Source organism: Lynx canadensis, chromosome D3 (genome assembly GCF_007474595.2).
Source record: "Lynx canadensis isolate LIC74 chromosome D3, mLynCan4.pri.v2, whole genome shotgun sequence".
NCBI lineage: Eukaryota > Metazoa > Chordata > Mammalia > Carnivora > Felidae > Lynx > Lynx canadensis.
Window position 1 is genome coordinate 60,077,844 of NC_044314.2, and position 19,771 is coordinate 60,097,614.

Sequence of the window (19,771 nt, forward strand, 5' to 3'; positions counted from 1 at the left end):
AACATCTGTTACCATAGTTACAGATTTTTTTTTTTTTTTGTGATGAGATCTACTGTCTTAGATCTTAGCAACTTTCAAGTATATAATGCAGTGTGGTTAACTATAGTCATGCTGTACATTACATCAACAAGACTTACTTATTTTAAAAACGGAATTTTGTACCTTCTGACCACCTTTACCCAAAATGCTTTCTGATGTGCCAGCTACCTACCTAGCACAAAATCGGAAGAGGGACATAGGAGAATAGAGAAGCACAAGGTATAAGTCCAAATTTTTGTCCTAATTCCTCAGGGCAGCATAAAAGCCCTTAGTATATCTCTCCATCTGTATCTGCCAGACCCTCCTGCACCTGATTCTAGCTCTCTCTGTGCCAACTGGTTTCTCTCAGTGCCAGGCTGTTCTGTGCTTTGCCCAGCAGGCTTCCTCTGCCCAGACACCCCAAACCCACCCATCGACATGGTAAGACAGATGCTGCCCTTCTCCAGTTTCTTTACTGATGTCCCCCCTCCCCCCGCCCCCCCCCCCCCCCCATAGGACTGAGCATTCTCTCTTTGGGCCTCTTTGAACTGCTGGAGACTTCTGTCATGCTACCTAATTATTACCATGACTTACCAGTTTGGCTCCAAATGACCTCATATTAAGCTTAATATCCCAATTATGGCCAGATCACAACAGATCTGATCCAGAAACTCAATTGCCCCCAAAGTCCTTGTTGGTTCTCTGAGGGGTGGTCTTTGATTAGCTCTGACTCAGGTTTTCCCATGTTCTTCTCTCCTGCTCTGCTCTGTGAGGTGATTCTCTTGGCCCCCTGCCAATCAGGTGCCATCAAGGAGGGAGGTGGCCTTGGAGCAGTGCAGGCAATAAGAGGTGCATGGTCAGTCTCCAGAGAATTTTAAAACATTGATGAACTTGACCAGAAGTCAATTTATTACCTCACACTAGCAACTCTAATCAATGGGAGAAATAGACTATTCCTTCCCGCCAGGGTGGTCCTCTCCCACTGTAGCCCCTCCCCTACTTAAAGCATTTGTCATTTCAACTTATCCCACTGTCTTGTCATTTCTGGTTTACTTCTCTACATCATCAGTTAGATCGTATATATACATGTATATATACATGTATATATATGAGGTCAGCATTCTTTTTTTGTCGTTGCCTAAAAATTTTTTTAATTCAAATATCATTCACATACAGTATTATATTATTTTCAAATGTTCAATATAATTGTTTAACAACTCTGTACATTACTCAGTGCTCATCACAGTGAGTAAACTCTTAATGCCCTCCACCTACTTCATCCATTCCACCCACTTCCCCTCTGGCAACCACCAGTTGCCCTCTATATTTAAGACTCTGTTTTTTGTTTGTCTCTTTTTTTTCTTTGTTTTGTTCCTTAGATTCCACATATAAGTAAAGTCATAAGGTATTTGTATATCCCTGAATAACTTATTTCACTTAGCATTATGCCCTCTAGGTCCATCTGTGTTGTTGCAAATGGCAAGATTTCATTCTTTTTTCTTTTTAATTAAAAAAAATTTTTTTTAAACATTTATTCATTTTTGAAAGACAGAGAGAGACAGAGTGCAAATGGGGGAGGGCCAGAGAGAGAGGGAGACACAGACTCCGAAGCAGGCTCCAGGCTCTGAGGTGTCAGCACAGTGCCTGACATGGGGCTTGAACTCATGGACCGCGAGATCATGATCTGAGCCGAAGTCGGCCACTTAACCAACTGAGCCACCCAGGAGCCCCAAGATTTCATTCTTTTTTATGGCTGAGTAGCATTCCATTATATACCATATATATACTCTGTGGTGTATATGTATACCGTATCTTCTTTATCTGTGTATCTACGGATGGACACTTGGGTTGCTTCCATATCTTGGTTATTATAAATAATGCAATAAACATAGCATGCATATATCTTTTCAAATTGATGTTTTCATTTTCTTTGGGTAAATACTCCATAGTGAGATTACTAGATCATATGGTGTTTCTATTTTCAAGTTTTCGAGGAACCTCCAGACTGTTTTCCACAGTGGCTGCACCAGTTTGCATTTCCACCAACAGTGCATGAAGCTTCCTTTGTCTTCACATCCTCGTTAACACTTGTTGTCTCTTGTTTTTTATTTTAGCCATTCTGACAGCTGTGAGGGGATATCTCCTTGTGGTCTTGATTTGCATTTCCCTGATGATTAGTGATGTTGAGCATCTCTTCATGTGTCTGTTGGCCATCCGTACGTCTCCTTTGGAAAAATGTCTGTTCATGTCTTCTGCCTATTTTTAATTAGATTATTTGCTTTTTTGGCGTTGAGTTGTATAACTTCTTTACATATTTTGGATATTAACCCCTTATCGAATATATGATTCACAAATATCTTCTCCCATTTGGTGGGTTGTCTTTTTGTTTTGTTGATGGTTTCTTTCCCTGTGAAAAATCTGTTTATTTTGGTGTAGTCCCAAGAGTTTAATTTTGCTTTTGTTTCCCTTGCCAAGGGAGATGTATCTAGAAAAATGTTTGCTACGGCTGATGCCAAAGAAAGTACTGCCTATGTTTTCTTCTAGGAATTTTATGGTTTCAGGTATTGCACTTAGGACCTCAATTCATTTTGAGTTTATTTTTGGGTATGGTGTAAGAAAGTGATCTAGTTTCATTCTTTTGCTTGTAGCCGTCCAGGTTTCCTAGCACAATTTGTTGAAGAGACTGTCTTTTTCTGATTGTATATTCTTGTTTTCTTTATTATAGATTAACTGACCATATAAATGTGGGTTTATTTCTGGGCTTTCTGTTCTGCTCCATTGATCCACATGCCCATTTTTGTGCCAGTGCCATACTGTTTTGATTATTACAGCTTTGTAGTGTATCTTGAAATCTAGACCGTATTTTTTCAGGATAGAGGCTGAATTCTATATTTACCTTTTTTTCAAGGCTCGCATAGAGTCTAACAAAGGCAATGAGAAAATTTTCTTGAATTGATAAATCAATGGATTTCCTCAATTTACCAGAATATCCTTTGGCAGGAAATCCTTTGTCCAAAAAGGAAGTGGTAAGAAGACAAATTCAGAGTAGGGATTTACTTAAAATAATCTTGTAATGTATATTCTAAGTTTATTAGAGATCCAGCCAATAATTTATACCTAGCTTTTGTTTTTGTGGTATTGAAAAGGAATCATTGCATGCAGAATATAAATTTGAAGCCCTTCAAAATCTTAGATCAACAATGGAAAACATTATTAATTATTTCATCCATGACTATTTATTGTTCAGCATGTGCTAGGCCTGGGTTATTAGAGTCAAACAGGAAAATAGACCAATATATTTTATAAAAATTTTCACCAATGACAGTAAAATTGAGCTGGGGAATCCTGAACTTACTCAGTTAACCAGACATGTGATTTTGCAAGGGTTTCCTGGGATAATGTGGCATAGTTGCCCAGAACAGTGAAGCTCCGACTCCATTCATCATCATGACTTGGACACTTCAATCAACTAATGGAAATAAAAACCACCACACTTCCAGGCAATCTATTGATTTCTGGGTCCTTTTGTTATTCATAACAGAGATCAGAAAGTTTTTACACATCTGGACAGATTTTATTCATCAGTGTGTGTGTGTCATATGCAGGCCTAAAGAAAGACTTGCCAGGTTTCATCAACCAGAGCCTTTAAGGACCACGTGAGATGTCTCATTTTCTTTTTAGGGGAAGCCTTGGTGTGTGCTGCCTTTGATCTGAGCCTGGGATGGCCTTGAATTAGGGCAGAGTGGGATGGACCACCATTCAAATTGCATGGGTGAATATGGGGGGGGGGTCAGTGGTTTCTTTGGTTTAATAATTTAAAGCCACATTTTAGAATAGTAGAAGGTGATTTGCTTTGAAAAGCCTGTCCAGTTTGTAGATGAGTGACAAAATACGAATCTCAGTGTGTCAATAGTGTCAATGTATTTTGGGGCAAGATTTGCTGCCTGAGCAAGAAATAAGGGTATCTCATGCATGGTCACGTCTCTAAAAAGTTCCATGAAAGTTTATGTGAAATAGGAAACGGTAGAAAATATTAAAGAAGCCTTTTCAAAATGGGCTTTAGCATACAGATTGGATCTTAACCTAAGTAAGTCTGGCGTCAGTCCTATTGAAATCAGGTTTTCCTTTTGGGTTCTAGCTAATGAGATGTGAACTGCAGAAAGACTAGTAAGTGTCCAAAGTCAAGTCAAACCACTTATAGGGGTAGATGGGGTAAAAACAAAAAAAATAGACTGCCATAGGAGAAATTTGTATGGGACTTGGAAGGAGTGAGGTAGAGGCCATTGTCATGATCAGTGGGTCACCATTGCAGACAGAGCCCCAACTCCCTGATTTGCTGGCTGACCTTGTTGGGTGGGGCAGCAGTCAGATCTGAACGGCTCTGGCTTCCCATGAACCTCTTCTTCTGTCTCCAATTTATCCTCCCTGTCACTCATGTCATCATGGCTGGAGGAAGCGGGGAGGGACAGATGCCATTCTCCTCTGTTCCTGGTCTCTGCCACTTCCACCCTGCTTCCCTTCCTGGGGGTTGGCCTGCTGACTTCTGGCCCATGGTGCACCAGGGCAGAGGTAGCTGACTTGCACAGATGCCTTGTCTGGCTCTCACGACGGTGACACGGCCATGCCCTGTAATAAAGCCTGTATTCCACATCACTCAAGGCGGTGATCTACTGCTCTGATTGTACCCTGGCTGAAACATGTGTTTGTTCCCTGTCTCTGAGAAGAGAAGGACTTGGAGGAAGAAGGCAGCCACTCTCCTCTGTGTCAGAGATGACTGAACGCGAGTGTTGCTCTGGGACACAGTGAGATCATGGCATTAGCCCTAAGCTGCAGTCCCTGGGAGACTTTGGGAGTGTCGGCTTTGGAAAACTTCGGAAATAGGCAGAACTTGCTCTCTCTACAAGTGTCACATTGCTGGAAGGTGGAAGAATGAAACAGCTTCTCAGCAGCTCCTGATGGGAGATAGCTGTCGAAGAGCAGTGACCTATGAGGCAGGAGCCCCAGCCCCCCATCTACCACTGCGGGTGGTTAGACCTCTGGCAACTTGTCTAATCTCTCTACCACCCAGGGAGGGATCAAAATATTGGGGAAATAGCGATTCCTATGTTGTTGGCTGTTCAGATGGTTAAGCAGCCCGATTTTTGTTTAAATGCCACGCAATCCACAGTGTCACGCAAAAGTTATTTTTATTGATGTGTCCGTTAAAATAGTCAACTGGGTTCGTGTTCCTCTATCTCTAGCAATGCTGTGGAAGTCAGGAGGCAGGGATGAACATAAATAGATCCTTGTGTCGGCAGGAGAGATCGTCACCACCTTAAAGCACCAGAAATGATTTTCTCACAGTCTGGCCTCACTCCCCGGCAGAAAGAATGGGATTTGTTATTTTTACACCTCTTAAGAAATTTAAAGACCAAACTCACCGGGCCTCCTGCATGGAAATTTCGACCAGGACATAGTTCTCAAAGACTCGTTCCCATTGCGTTACCATTTCAAAATAGCTGAGTTCATAAGCGTCTACTGTGCAGTCTTGAACTCATCTCATTTTGGAGGTGTTCTGGGAAAAGTTTGACATTTAACGGGGAGAGCTGTGATCGGAAGCTTTTAGGTCAGCACCCTAGAGCACGGAATTGTTTTGGTGACTGTTTTGCAGGCAAGATTTTGTAAAAAAAAAAAAAAAAAAAAAAAATCACTCATATTCTTAAAGGCCCATCTGTCTGGGGCAGGAGCATGTTTCGCCTGTGAGGGTAGGTGCGATGATGTCCCAGCTGGCGTGATAGTCACGGGAAGAGCTGTTTTCCAAAATGCTGAGGGGGGGCGCGGGGGGGCACACAGGGTGAGGGCGATGGCTCCAAAGGCTTCAGGAGGGGTTGGGGAGAGGCCAGGGCCTTGGTGAGATGCCCCTGGAGGCGAGGTGGTGAGATGAGGGACCCATCCCGCGAGTTTGAGGTGGCACCCACCTTCTCCGAACCAGAGGGCTCAGATGTAGTTGTGGCCACTCCTCCATGGTGGCGAAGGGGTTCTGACAAGTGGGGGCTGGGGTGCTGGAGGGTCTTGAGGCCCTTGATTGGCTGGAGGAGGGGCGGCGGGGGATGTGGCCCTAGAGGAAGGACCATTTTCCCTTCCTGTCCAGAGCTGCCCTGCTGAGCACTTCCGCAGGGACATCTAAATCTAAGTGAGCCTGAGGCGGAAACTTTGAAGAGTTGTGTCCTCTACTTTGCTTGCGATAGGGTCGTAGTAAATATTTACCAATTGGATTTGTTTACTCTGGTATGAGGACGCTCCTATGTCACCCTCCACGCCATTGCAGGGGATTTTAGTTTACTTCTGATGACAGGAATGCAGCTGGCCACCAGGTTTCCTGATTATTTTCCATCACTCGAGACACATGTCACTTTGCAATTTGAAAAAGCAGTTTGGTTTGGGGGGTGCGTTTCTCATCCTGAAATGCACAATCTAATGAAACAAACTTGCTTAACCTGCTGAGGATGCACGTGAGCAGTCTGAGATGGTGAAAAGGAGCTGGAATATCTCACTTTTTCCCACCTGACCCCCCACTGCTGACCCTCACCAGATGGTCCCATGGGGTGTGGGTGTAGGGGGCGACGAAGGAGGGGGAGGGAGAGGAGGATAAAAATGAAGAAGAAAGGAAAGAGGCAGCAAAGGAGAGGGGAGGAAAAAATAGATGAGAACACAGAGGAGTGGGGGCGCGTGGATGGGAAGGGGGCAGATACGGGTGAGTGTGACAGAGGCTACAGAGAGAAGGATTTTGAATGTTTCCAGCTCTGTAAAGAAATTTAGCACACCATAAAACTCTTCTTTCTCCAAAAGCAATCAAATCAACAAACAAATACACAAGAGCGTGACTCCCCCTTAGCCACACATGGCCATTCCAAATGCAGAGCAGAGTGGCCCGTGGCTGGGGAAGATGAGGTAAGACAGGGCCCTGGGGCTGTGGAGGCTGTTGGCCCCTTTCCCGGGAACCTAAGACTCTCCCAGAGCCCACAGGGTGGCGGGACAGGGGACAAAAATTCCTATCCAGTCTCTGTGCATTGGAGCTGGGCGTTCTGCCAAGAGCGAGTTGTCTTCTCGGGCTGCTTCTTAAACAGAATTGGGTTCTGGGACTAGTGGCCCCGGGGGACGGGTGACCAGAACATAGACCGGCTCTTGAGGAGTCCTATGAGCAGATGCAGATTTGCTCAAAGTCATCAAGCACTTACCATGTGCCTGGCAGGGTCGCAAGTCCTCAGTGTGTTTTTATCTCTTTGGACCTCCTCACCCCCACTCCGGGGACCCTTTGGCAGTGGCTGCTGCCCCGTGTTGAGCCCAAATGGAGCTGAGACTGTATTTGCCCGATTTGGACTCTCTTGGTCGCCGAATGGACACCATGACCGCAGGGTTGCGGATCTGGAAGGCAGGCTTTGGGGCTGCCTGGGGCTTGTAGCGCTTGACGTATGCAGGTGAACCAGCAAAACGGTGTCCCGAGCAGGCTGCACACACGTTAAGAATCCTAATGCAGGAGCGAGCGGTCTTCTTGGCGTTGGTGCCTCCCTTTGACCAGGGTTTGCCGTCAGATTCCTGGGAGGGCAAAATGTTATCAGGAGATCAATCAACACGTCCCCTCTGCTCTGGCCAAAGCAGAAATCCCCAGTTTTGCAACATCCTTGTTCCTTTTTCGCACGCAGGGGGAGAAGGCGGGAGCTTTGCTTAGTCTCACTCTGATGTGATGGGCTGTGACCGCTGGTGGTACCTGCCGTATAAGAAATGGCTGGGAATGGTCATGGAGCATTTTCTTGATGGTATGACACAAGCCAAAAGACTGCCTTGGTCCACCGTCAGTCCGTTTCCGGGACACCGATGAGCCAGACTGGGAGTCTCCAAAGGCCCTGGTTCTGATGCTGAGTTCTGCTGGTTCCGTGGGCCACCTGCTCCTGATTACTGGATGCAGGGATTCTCTCCTGCGTTCGGCTATGAAGGCATCTGATAAAGCCCGGCTGCTTTACTGCCTGGCTGATGCTGATCTGCGGAGAGTTTTTATTGCTTTACGCGTCGGTGCTTATCCCTCTGGGCGATAAGAAACCAACAAGACTGTCTTGGCAGGAGGGGCCCAGAGCCACCAGCATTGTTCTCCACCTAAACCACTGGGTGTGACATGGGACTTTGGGTCACAGGTGGGGTCCATGTGTTCTCTGCTTGGAGGCCATGACCTCCTGTCCCTGGAGATGGGGTCCTCCAGGGCAGAGGTGCATAGAGCATTCTGGGGCAGCTGGAAAGGGGAGGCCACTGTGTTTTTTGTCCCGGGTCTTGCCCCTGGAGAGGGGCCTTGGGGGCAAGGAGATGTGGGGCAGGTCCTGGCCAAGGGGGAAGAAGCAAATTCACCTCTGAGGGGCCAGCCTCACCTCTCAGCCCTTCTCCTCCCCACCTTTCCCCCCTCTCTTCCTTGCTCGTCTGGGTCTCCCTCCTCCTCCTCCTTTTTTTTTCTGGCCTTTGTCCAACTTTCCAGGCACGTGATTTCCGTGTGCTCCTCACCCTGTGATATGCCACCCTCTGTGATATCAGGGCCTGTTCCCCCCAGCTCCTGTGTTCTCAAGGGGCCCCTGGACCAGCCCCACTGCCAACTGCTCTCTCCTAGCCTGTGGGCAGGCCATTCATTAGCGGAGAATGCCTTCCAAGGACCCATGGCTTCTTTGGAACTCACAACAAAACAGGTTCTGTAAGGATTAGTGAGGCACCAGCTTTTATGCAATAACAGCTAATCCCTTGTTTTCATAACAAGGTTGGGAGAATCTGTTTCTTGTTTCTCCAGCTTGTTTGTTGATTTTAAATAGCTGCAGTGCCCGTGGCAGGGATGGTTAAACTCCATCCATGACTCATTGGTACCCCTGTCTCTGCCTCACAGGTGTCACTGCTGTCCTTGGAGCTGGCCGTCCTCTGATCACTCAGCTGTCCTCGGTCCTGGATGCATGTGGAAATCACCAGGAGCTTAAAAAATTACTGATGTCTCGTTCCGCCCCGAGGCTTCTGATTTAAGTGGTTTGGATGGTGGCCTGGGCATTGAGATTTTTTAAAATATCTCCTGGTACTTCTCATATGCAACCATGAAGAAAACCATTGCTTTCTGTGAATTCAGGAAAGACTGAAGGTTGGTCAGGGGCCTGGAACAGGGTGGGGGAACAGACCCTTTGCATTGTTCTCAAATGGTTTCACAAGGGTCCTGTCTCTCTAGGAGACCAACATCTTACACTTCTTGTTTATTCACTCAACAAACATGAGTTGAGACCTTAATAAGTGTTAGACTTTAGGGAGACCCATGAGAGGACACGAGGTGGCTGTCACAGGTGGCTGTCACAGAGTGGGGAAAACGGAGTTGAAAAGACATAATTGGGACACTCTGCCATAACTATTTTAAAAGAGATTATGTATGAGCTCAGTGGAAGGAGGGCTGGGTTGGGGGTAGGGTTATAGCATGCTTTTTAGAAGTTATAATCCTTATTTGGTGGGGAGAGAGAGAGAGAGAGAGAGAGAGACTGAGCAGTTTAGCACAAGTTGTGTGCTCTCAGTTACTCAAGGTCAAGGGAGAGACAAGGTGTTGATTCCCCCAAGGTCTGTCTTCAGATGTGTCTGATAGGCTTCTCCCTCCACAGCTAAGGAGATGACCTACCATTGCATTATGGGGTATTAGATATTATCTGGAGAATTAAAATGTTTTTACCTACTGTCCCATGGATCTGATACTCAGTTCTTAGGAATGCACTATGGGTCATTGCTATTGGACATGTGGCCTGTAGACCAGCAGTGGCAGGGTCACCTGGGAGCTTGTTAGAAATGTAAATTCTCAGGCTCCCTCTCAGACCTACTGAATCTGGATCTCTGGTAGTGGGGCCAAGAATTTGTATTTGATGAGTGCTGGAGGCAATTCTTATGAGGGCCGATGTCTGAGAAACTCTACCAGAGGTCATTGACTCGGTTCCCAATGGGGTGATGTGATAGGTTGCATTGTTATTCCCGATCTTTCACCCTCTTGGGATCCACACCTTTTCCATGCGACTCTGCAGTTCTTCCCACTGGAGTAGAAGTATATTCCCTTGCTCTGACGGTTGACAATCTTTGGCAATAGAAGGCATTACATGTTTTTGCTTGCCCCTCTGGGAGCTTCCAGCTTTCACATGGAAAAAAATGCCGTCAAGAAGCTGCTGCCTCTTCAGCCTAAGGCGGCATGACTGCATGGAGCAGAGCTTCCCCAGCTGGCCTGTAGACTGCAGCCCAAAGCGGAATTTCCCTAGCTGAACTGTAGATCTCTGACCCTGAGAATAAATGCATAGTATTGCTTGCCACTGAGTTCTGGGATGGTTTGTTATGCAGCAATAGCGGACTGATACAGCTGATTGACGTGGGTTTTATATATCCACGTGGACAAGATTCAGCACCCCAGAGGTGAAGCTATTGGTATCAGGAAGTGAGGCCAGCGTCTGGGGTTGGGGGTCAGGGGAGGCTGTTTGTGCCCAGGGGCGCTGAGCTCTTTGCCTCATGCGTTCTCAGTGGCTGTCCCTGAAGTTCCCTGCTTCAGTCTCCTGGTATTATCCGTTCAGATCCCTAAGGGAATTTGATGAACTATGCCATAGGCCACAGGAACCATCATTTATCACTCACCTGAATTATGTAATGACTTCCCAATGGATCTCCTCGCTTCTACATCTTCTCCTAGTGTCTCCTCTCAATGGAGCAATCAGACCTATCCTTTTAAAATCTAAGTCAGATAGTGCCACTCTTTGGCTCCACACCTTTAAGTGACTTCCCATTCTACTCAAAGCCAGAGCCCTTGCCGTGCCTACATGAGCCTGTATGTTATGGCTCCCTGTTCCCCAAAGATCTTCATTCCTATTATCATTCCTTTGTTCATCCTCTGGGCCCCTCTGGCTTCCTGAGGTTTCTTGACCAAACAAGTTTGCTCCACCTAAAGATTTTTGCAACCGTTGTTCCTCTCACAACCACACTTTCCCCTGGCTCTGGGAAATGCCCACACGGCCGTCTCCCTAATTTCTTCACTGTCTTGCTCAAATGTCACCTCACCAGAGCAACCTTTCCCTTGAGACATAGAAATGGCAATCCCTCCTTTGCCCCATATCACACTCTTTATCCCCCTTACCCTACTTTCATTTTCTGCTGAGTCTTTATATCCATCTGACGTGTTATCTATTTATCTATTTTCATACTTAGCAGCCACCTTCCAGCCTCCAGAATACAATATTCATGACAGCAGGGAGTTTGTTCACTGCTCTATCCCCAGTGCCCATAACAGGCACAGAGTAGGTGCTTAACAAATACATGTAGAGCGGATGAATGAAAAAATGAATGAGTCATAAGCTAGACTGTGGTTTGGGAACCCCGTGGTCAGAACATGGCTGCCTAAATTGGCCCATCAGCTGGGCCTATGGGCAGGGACATTTCCCCTACAAGGGGCTAGAAGTATGCCAGAAGCCAGAACTGATTAGACTCTGTCACAGGAATGTTTTTTTTTTTTTTAATGTTTATTTATTTATTTGAGAGAGAGACAATGAGGTGGTGGGGGGAGAAGGGAAGAGGGAGAGAAAGAATCCCAAGTAGGCTCCACATGGTCAGCACAGAGCCCTACGTGGAGCTCAATCCCACAGACTGTGAGATCACAACCTAAAGCTGCAACCAAGAGTAGGATGCTTAACTGACTGAGCCACTCAGGCGCTCCTTTCACAGATGTGTTTTAACTCAAAATTCATCTCATGTGACATCCTCTCCCTGTCAATAAAACTGTATCAGATACCGAGTCGTAATTAGATTTTCGGTGAGCTGTGAATATGAACGAGGGACCCAGGATGAACTGGTAACTTAGTAGTTTCAGGTAACTAGACAAGTTGACTGAATAACCGTGTCAGTTTCTACCTCCTGGGAGACTTTCCAGTGGGAGCCAGAAAAGCTCCCAGGACGAAGCTCCCCCACCTTCCAGGACAGTGTTGGGTAGGGGCAGTGGCTGACAGTCTTGGGAACACTTATTCTCTGCTTTTGGGATGGGCCTGTTGAAGTCTCAGGATAGGGTAGGCTTTGCTGGAGTTATAAACCGTGACGTGTCAGTGGCTTAACACAAACAAGTTGATTTCTTGCCCGCGCCGCATCTGAGGTGATCCGACGTCTCTCTCAGAGGCCCTTCTCCAACTGGGACTCAGGGACCCACAGAGATTCTCACTGCGGCTCTGCCCCCTGGGAGTTCTCTGCTTCCGACTGTGCAGATGTCAGTGGTCGTGGAGAAGGTACACCTGTTCCCCACTGCCCTGGTCTTGCTGGGGCGTTACTGCTGCTCACAGGCTCGTGAGGAAGGCTCAGGCATGCGGGTCAAACCCAACTTTCAGGGAGGCTGAGAAAGGTGTCTCCCAGCATTCTTGGACAACGGAGCTGGTGTGGGGAGCACACAGCGGTGTTTCTGTTATTCCTCTATGTACGTTAACATGTCTCTACTGTAGGTCCGTTGAATTATGTCATACTTTAGCTTTTACATGGCAGTCTTATTTCTAACAAGGCAAGTAGCAACCAGGAACTTACTCCCGAAATAAATCAATAAAAGCTGAGCCACGTCGAGGAGCGAGGAGTGAACGCTGGACAGTTGCTTGCAATGGCAAGTAAGCCCCTGGGAGGGGGGCATTGAGTGAAACATTCAGAGATAGGTACAAACTTCCTGTTTGTGCAAATCTTTTAGATGCGTATGCAAGTCACTGAGATCTTTTTTTTTTTTTTTTAATGAAATACTTGTTACCAATTCAGTTAAATGACTAGAACAGAGGTGACGTATTGCCAATTTTTGTTAGCAGTTTGCATTGCCTTAGCATTTCAGATCACTGGATCTTGAAGGATATGAGAGGTCACTAAGTTGAATTCCTTGACTGTTAAATATGGGGTAACTGAGGCATGGGGATGGGAACGACATCCTCAAAATACAGCAGAGCTGGCCGGTTGACTGGATCACCTGAATCTTCCCGCCCCCACTCTGGGCTTCCTCTGGGACTTGGGTTCTTCGTCAGGTGCAAGGAGGGTTCCTGCCGAGGATGTCAAAGATGCCCCAGGGTATCGGTGAGCCTGAGGGGTTGTGCTTTCTTCTGATTTTTTAGCCATTGCCCCAAGGCAAACCTAGAAGGAGCGAGTGGCATTTGCACACACAATTTCCATGAGAGGGCAGAGACCTGTCTCCTCATCCTGTTGGGGCTCCCTTCCAGGTGGAACCGCAGGAAGCAGCAGGACCGCGTTCAATAGCCTTGGGGAAAAACACTGGGGCAAGATTTCTTTGTGTCCTTTTTGTGGCACTTGATTCACTTCCTTTGCTTTATATATAGTTTTCCAGGAATAGGAAGAGGTGCTTCTCACCACAAAGATATTAATACCCCGAGCAGAGAATTTGAAAGAAAACAACCAGGGATGGAAACATCAAGTTGGATGGGAGCAGGGTGGAGAAGGAGAGAGAGAGATTGAGAGAGAGAGAGTGTTTCACTATTGTGGAGGAAAGTTCAAAGAGATAAGCCAAGGCCACTTTCCTGTGTAATCAAATGGTCTGTTTTATTAGGATGGTATCCTCACAAGAATTTTCTATAGCCTACTAGGTGATACAAAACATAGCTTATTATTATTATATTACATACAGTATATAATATTATGATTATATATTTTATTATCTGCTATTAAACATGTCAGAATTAGCTGACTTTGGAAGAGCATTGGGAATAATTAGCAGACATCCGCCTTTCACCAGGCAAGTTGGCCATACCTCCCTGCTGCTAAGTCACGGTAGTGGCATCGAGAGGAGACACAATAATGAGCCCCAATAATAAGGCAGCCCGGAGTCAGAGCCGTCCTCCGGAGCCCAAGGCACCGTTTTAGGAGGACAATTTTGGGGCAACTCTATAATGGAAAATCCCCAGTTCCGTGAGTGTTCAGGGTTGAAATAAATGCAGATTTATTTCATCTAAGAAGTTTAATTACTAAGTGAAAAACGTAGCCTTTCTTCTGCAATTGGAAAATTTAACTAACATGGAACAAAGGAGAATTTCTTTTTTTGAAGCTAGCGAGGAAAACTACCAGTGTTTTGGTTTAGAGAAACCAGTCTTTTTTTTTGTTTGTTTTTACTCTATTTCTGACAGAGAGAGAGAGAGAGATAAAGAGTGTGAGTGGGGGAGGGGCAGACAGAGAGGGAGACACAGAATCCGAGGCAGGCTCCAGGCTCTGAGCTGTCAGCACAGAGCCCAATGTGGGGCTCGAGCCCACAAACTGAACCGTGAGATCATGACCTGAGCCGAAGTCGGACGCTTAACCGACTGAGCCACCCAGGCGCCCCGGGTAGCTAGTCTTTGACTTCATCCTAAAATGAAACCTGTCAGACCATAGCCGTAGACACGCAAACACATTTTTGCGCATCTTCATGTAAGTCCATAGAGGTGGGCTAAGGGGATATGTATGTAAACGCTGGGGAAGGCAGGAATGTGGGGTTGCCGCATAGGGCTTTGCCAAAGGGAACTTAGGTACATGTGTGCATATCGGAAGAGAGGAAGATGGGCATCTGGGCTGGGCACCAGGATAGGAAAGAATACAGAGGGGGTCCGTCCCACCTCCAGGGACATCCTAACCTACAAGAGATGCTCCGTTGGGGGAGCATCAAGAGTAAGAGGGCCCGTGTTTTCTGAGGGTTTTGTGCACCTTGGAGGCATGGTGTGATGAGATGTCATCTAACTGAGAAGTGTTGTCACCTCCGGGAAACCTACCACCTGGGGTGTTTTAGGGGACAGTGTAGATGCCCAGAGTAAAAATGGTGCAGTAGATCTGCGTGAGCAGTACTTACTGTGTGTAGGACCTAACTCTGGCCATGTGGATGCAATGTCCTGTGCTTTTCTTTTTTAAAGTAAAAGTTTGGATGGTGGTTGCAGATCTTGCAGAATCCCTGTGGGCTGGACAGTTGGTTGTCAGCAGTGATTGGGAGCCGGCCTTGAGGAGGGCGTAGACCTTTGTTCCCTTTGGATCTAGGATGGCTGGGAAGTCACACACCATGTGGACCTCTGAGATACAGTCAGTAAAACCCACCTGGGGAGCTTCCAAAAGTGTATATACCTGGATTCCATTCTAGCAAGACTAACGCTGAGTCTCAGGAGGTAGAATGGGAATCTGGGCAACATGAGTCTGAAAGGAGCCTTCAAGGGCTTGCAAGGCCATTAAGGCTGAGAAATACTGTCAGAGGGCTTGGGGGATTGAAGCCTGTCCCCCCAGAATTCATGTTTACCCTGAACCAGAGGACGTGACCTTGTTTGGAATCAGGGTCCTTGCAGATGTAATTAGTTGAGTTCATGCTGGGGTAGGGAAGGCCCTGAGTCCAATGACTGGGGTCCTTATAGGAAGAGGTGAGCACGGAGGTGCACATAGAAGAAAAGGTCAGGTGAAGGTGGAGAGGACATTGGCATGACACCATGAGCAGAGAATGCCTGAGGTCACCATAGGCCGGAGAGGCAAGGAAGGATCCTTACCCTAGAGCTTTCAGAGGGAGAACGGCCTGGCTGACATTTTGATTTCTAGCTTCTAGCCTCTAGGATTGTGAGAAAATAAATTTCTGTCATTTTAAGCCACCTAGGTTGCTGGTAATTCCAGCAGCCCTAGGAAATGAAGGAAATGAATACAGAGGGGATTTGTAATACCTGACTTTAGGGCCTTTCTTTTTCTTTCTTCTTCTTCTTTTTTTTTAACCAAGGTGCTAACGGATTTATATGCAAAGAATCTCATTAGGGGCTCATGTTCCCCCAAGAGGGGAGCAGAGGCTAGGCAGCCTTTTTCTTTCTGGCTAGCTGCAGAGACTTAGTCTCCCCAATAAGCGACACTGTAGGGGTGAAAGACTGTCCAGACACGTAGTGGAAGATGCCCTTGGTGGATAAGAAGACATGTTTGGAGAAGAGTCCATCACTCTGAGGAGTGTGCCCACCATTTGGCTTCTCAAAGCAAATGGAGGTGTGGCTGTGACTGCTCATCGGCAGTGAGGTTGACCCTAAAGCATAGCCACAGGTGCATACTGTAGCTGTCCTTGGACTTCTCCAGAGGGACGTGCAGCCATTTTGCAGGTGACTGCATGTTGAGGAAGGGGAACGAGTGAGACTTTGAGAGACTTGTTAGATACTGGCTGTGAAATGCTACTACCTCTTAGGGACTCAAAAGGCTATGGCCCATCAGCCGGAGCAGGGGATTGTTTCGGTCAAGCGATTAACAGGATTTTGACTCGGGTCCATTTCACAGTGGGCCAAGTGTATCTCTGAACCCATTCTATGCTTATATCTCCAGTTCTGGGCTACATAATTGGAAAAGACATACTCAGTAACTGGCAGAATCCCCACGTTGGTTTCCTGACCCATGGGATGACCTAAGGGCTGTTATGGTGGGAAAGGCCAAGTAGAAGATTCTAGAACTGCCACAGAAGCATTACGGCATTCCTGGAGGGACTGCAGGGGTTAGTGCTACTATTAAGGACTTGAAAGTCAAAGTTAGCAAATTCGACAGTGTTTTCATTTAACTTTCCTGTTTGGCTTACGCAGATGACAGATGGATTTTAGGAGCCAACGGTGGGTCACTGTGCCTTCAGTCACGTGGTGACTCCAATGGCAATTGTTATTCCACGTGTGTACATTTTTCACATCTTCTAGCATCTGACATGCAGCTACCAGGATTTTGCCGATGCCTCTTCCCCTCTATACATGTTAGTGAAGGTTATCAGAAGCAGCGTGCGCTTAGCTGGCAGGGCTAACGATGTACCTTCACTGAAACAAACTCGTCTCTAGTCCTCTGTCATAATCTAATCCACAGGGCTCTTGCTCGTCCCTCTATCCCATGGGACATCATACTGATCTATTATACTGATGGCCATTGACGATATGCTGATTGGACCTAGTGAGCGAGAAGTAAGTTGGGGGACACTGACCTAGACACTTCGGTGAGACATATGTGTAACCGAGGGTGGAAATGGATCCCATAGAAATTTAGGAGCTTTAGCTCAGTGAGACTTTCTAGGCGCCAAAACACGCTGAAAGAGAATTCTCCATATCTTGCACTTCCTCCACTAAGGAGAAGACACAAGTCTAGTGGGTCTTTTTGGATGTTGAAGGCAGCATGTACTTCATTTGGTCATGTCATCTGCATCATTCATTGAAAGACTCCACAAGGTACCAGTTCTGAGTGGGTCCCCCAACAAAAGAAGGCTCTGTGGTAGATGGCTTGGCAAGGTGTGTTGCCAGGTTGACCTTGCGATAAAGGATATTTTATGACGCTTCATGTCTCTGACACATGGATGCTATCCTGAAACTTTGGCAGCTCCTTGTGAATGAATCAGAGAGAAGCTCTTTAGGATTTTGGAGCATAGCCATGCCGTTCTGCGGATGGCTCTTCATTTGAAAAATAGATTTTGGCTCATTACAAGACTCAGTCTCTATGTCTTTATAGAGCAGAGACTGAATACTTAACCACGGAATCCATACTGTCCATCATGAACTGAGTGTTTTCTGACAGACCAAGTCATAAAGTTGGGCAGGCACAGCTTTCTGTCATCAGTTGGATGTAACATGTACAATATCAGTCTTGTGATAAGCCACATGTAAATTATACAAACAAATGGCTCAGATACTCATGGCTCCCAGTCCGGCTTTGTTGCCTCCTCTTTCTCAGCATCCACATATGGCATCACTGGGGATTCGTTATGACCAGGTTAATGAGAGGAAAAAACTTCAGTCTTACCTTATAAAAGATTGCATGACGTGGTCCTCCAAAGATGGACGAAGTAACAAATAGGATTTTGTATGCTGCTTTAGGGAGAGACTTAGTCGGTCGTTGGTCATGTGATGGTAGTTGCATCATTTTGGGCGAAAACATAGTTTTGTTATCATCCTTGCTTGGGAGTTAAACATGATCTAAGGGGTGCCTGGTGGCTCAGTCTAAGTGGCCAACTCTTGATTTTGGCTCAGGTCAGGATCTCACGGTTTGTGAGATTGAGCCCCGTGTTAGGCTCTGCACTGACAGCATGGAGCCTGCTTGACATTCTCTCTCTCCCCCTCTCTGTCCCTCCCCTTCTTGTGCACTCTCTTTCTCTGTCAAAATAAATAAGCTTAAGAAATGATTTCAAAAGGTATATATGGATGTCTCATTGAAAAAGGGTGGCCTGTGGTGGTTTTGTGCGGTGTTAACTTGGCTAAACTGGAAATACGTTCCCAAGGGTCATTGTGTGGTTGTGAGTTAGACACACTCCAAGAGAAATCGTGTGATGTTTGAAAGGTGGAAAGAAAGCAGCAGCCATTACTTTCTGAAGATAGTTGTCATTAGATGTGTTGAGAGACAAATGTAGAGACACGAGTGGATTCCGGGCTGTTCTTTCTGCTCCTCAGTGAGAGTCCGTCAGACCGTTGCTGGTGGGGCCCACACTATCCTTGCTGTGCCCCACTCCACATCCAACTCACCTTCCTGACAGCTGGCCCTGCTGGCCACCAGTGAGCGAGACCTGCCTTCCACAGCCTTCTCCACAGGCGCTTCTCTTGGGAGATGGGCGTTCCTGGTCCCAGCAACTCTGACAAGTACTGACTTGTCCATTGGTGCCATCCCTCTCCAGTTCCAGTTAAAGAATCCCTCTTTTGGAGCCTTATTTCCCTAGTTTTCCCATAATTGTATGAGGTGTTGTTTCTCTAATAAATAAGAATTGTTGGTGCCGCGAGCTTGGAAGGGAAGGAGAAAGTCCCCAAATCCTTGAAGAAATGAGGACAAATCTGGCCATTGTCAGGGAAGCACAGCAGGAACCAGGTCATTGACCCGTCTGCCTTCGCCACCTTTGCTGCCCTGTAGGCACACACCGAAACACATCTCAGTAGATGTCTTCAGCGTGAAGTTTCCACCTCAGTGACCTGAACCTTCAATGTACACGTTTAGGCTGAGAGGCAATTATGAATCCAGACATATTCACGGCTACACTTCAGAAGACAGTAGGAGCCCCATGCGCCCGTCTTGGCAATCTGAGTTTGAGGTAAGTTATGTAATGGTGTCGACAGTAAAATCTTGTGTGTGGGATGGAGAGAGGAAGCTTCCAGAGTATGTCAGTGGGCGGGTTGTTGAAGTCTAAATCTCAAGCAGTCATATTAACTCACAGTTTAGCAGTAAGCAACGTGTGAGTTGGGAGCCTCAGGGAAAACTGTCGAAACATGTGTCTGGAGTCTCCAAGTGCCACGAGGTAATCATTTGAAAACTTTTCACCCCCTAAAGAAACGCTCATGGAACTGGGATCACAAAAGCAGACTTCTGAGATAAATTTGGAAATACGTCTTATCTAGACCCCCAAACGAATAAACAACCAAACAAACACAAAGCCCAGGTGCACTATGGGATTCTAGAAGGACTTAGTCGCAGAGATCCTTAAACCTGGAATTTTTAGGAAATTAATTGAGCACCATTAAATGTGGCTATCTTTCCAGGGGGACTTTTTAATGTTTAAGTCATGGGGAGAGCTAGTTACTAAACCAGAAAGGTGGTGCTTTTTTAAGAACTCTGACAAAATCAGGACATTTAAGTTCTCATCTGGGTGTTCCCAGAAGAGTCACTTATTCTCTTTAGGTCAAAGTTTATTCATCTGTAAAACAAACAGGTTGGGCTAGATCAGAGGATAGATTAATCTCCCGATTCAGCTCTAATCAACTGGAGACTTCAGGGCTGAGGGGAAGTGTTCTGGGAATGACGTCTG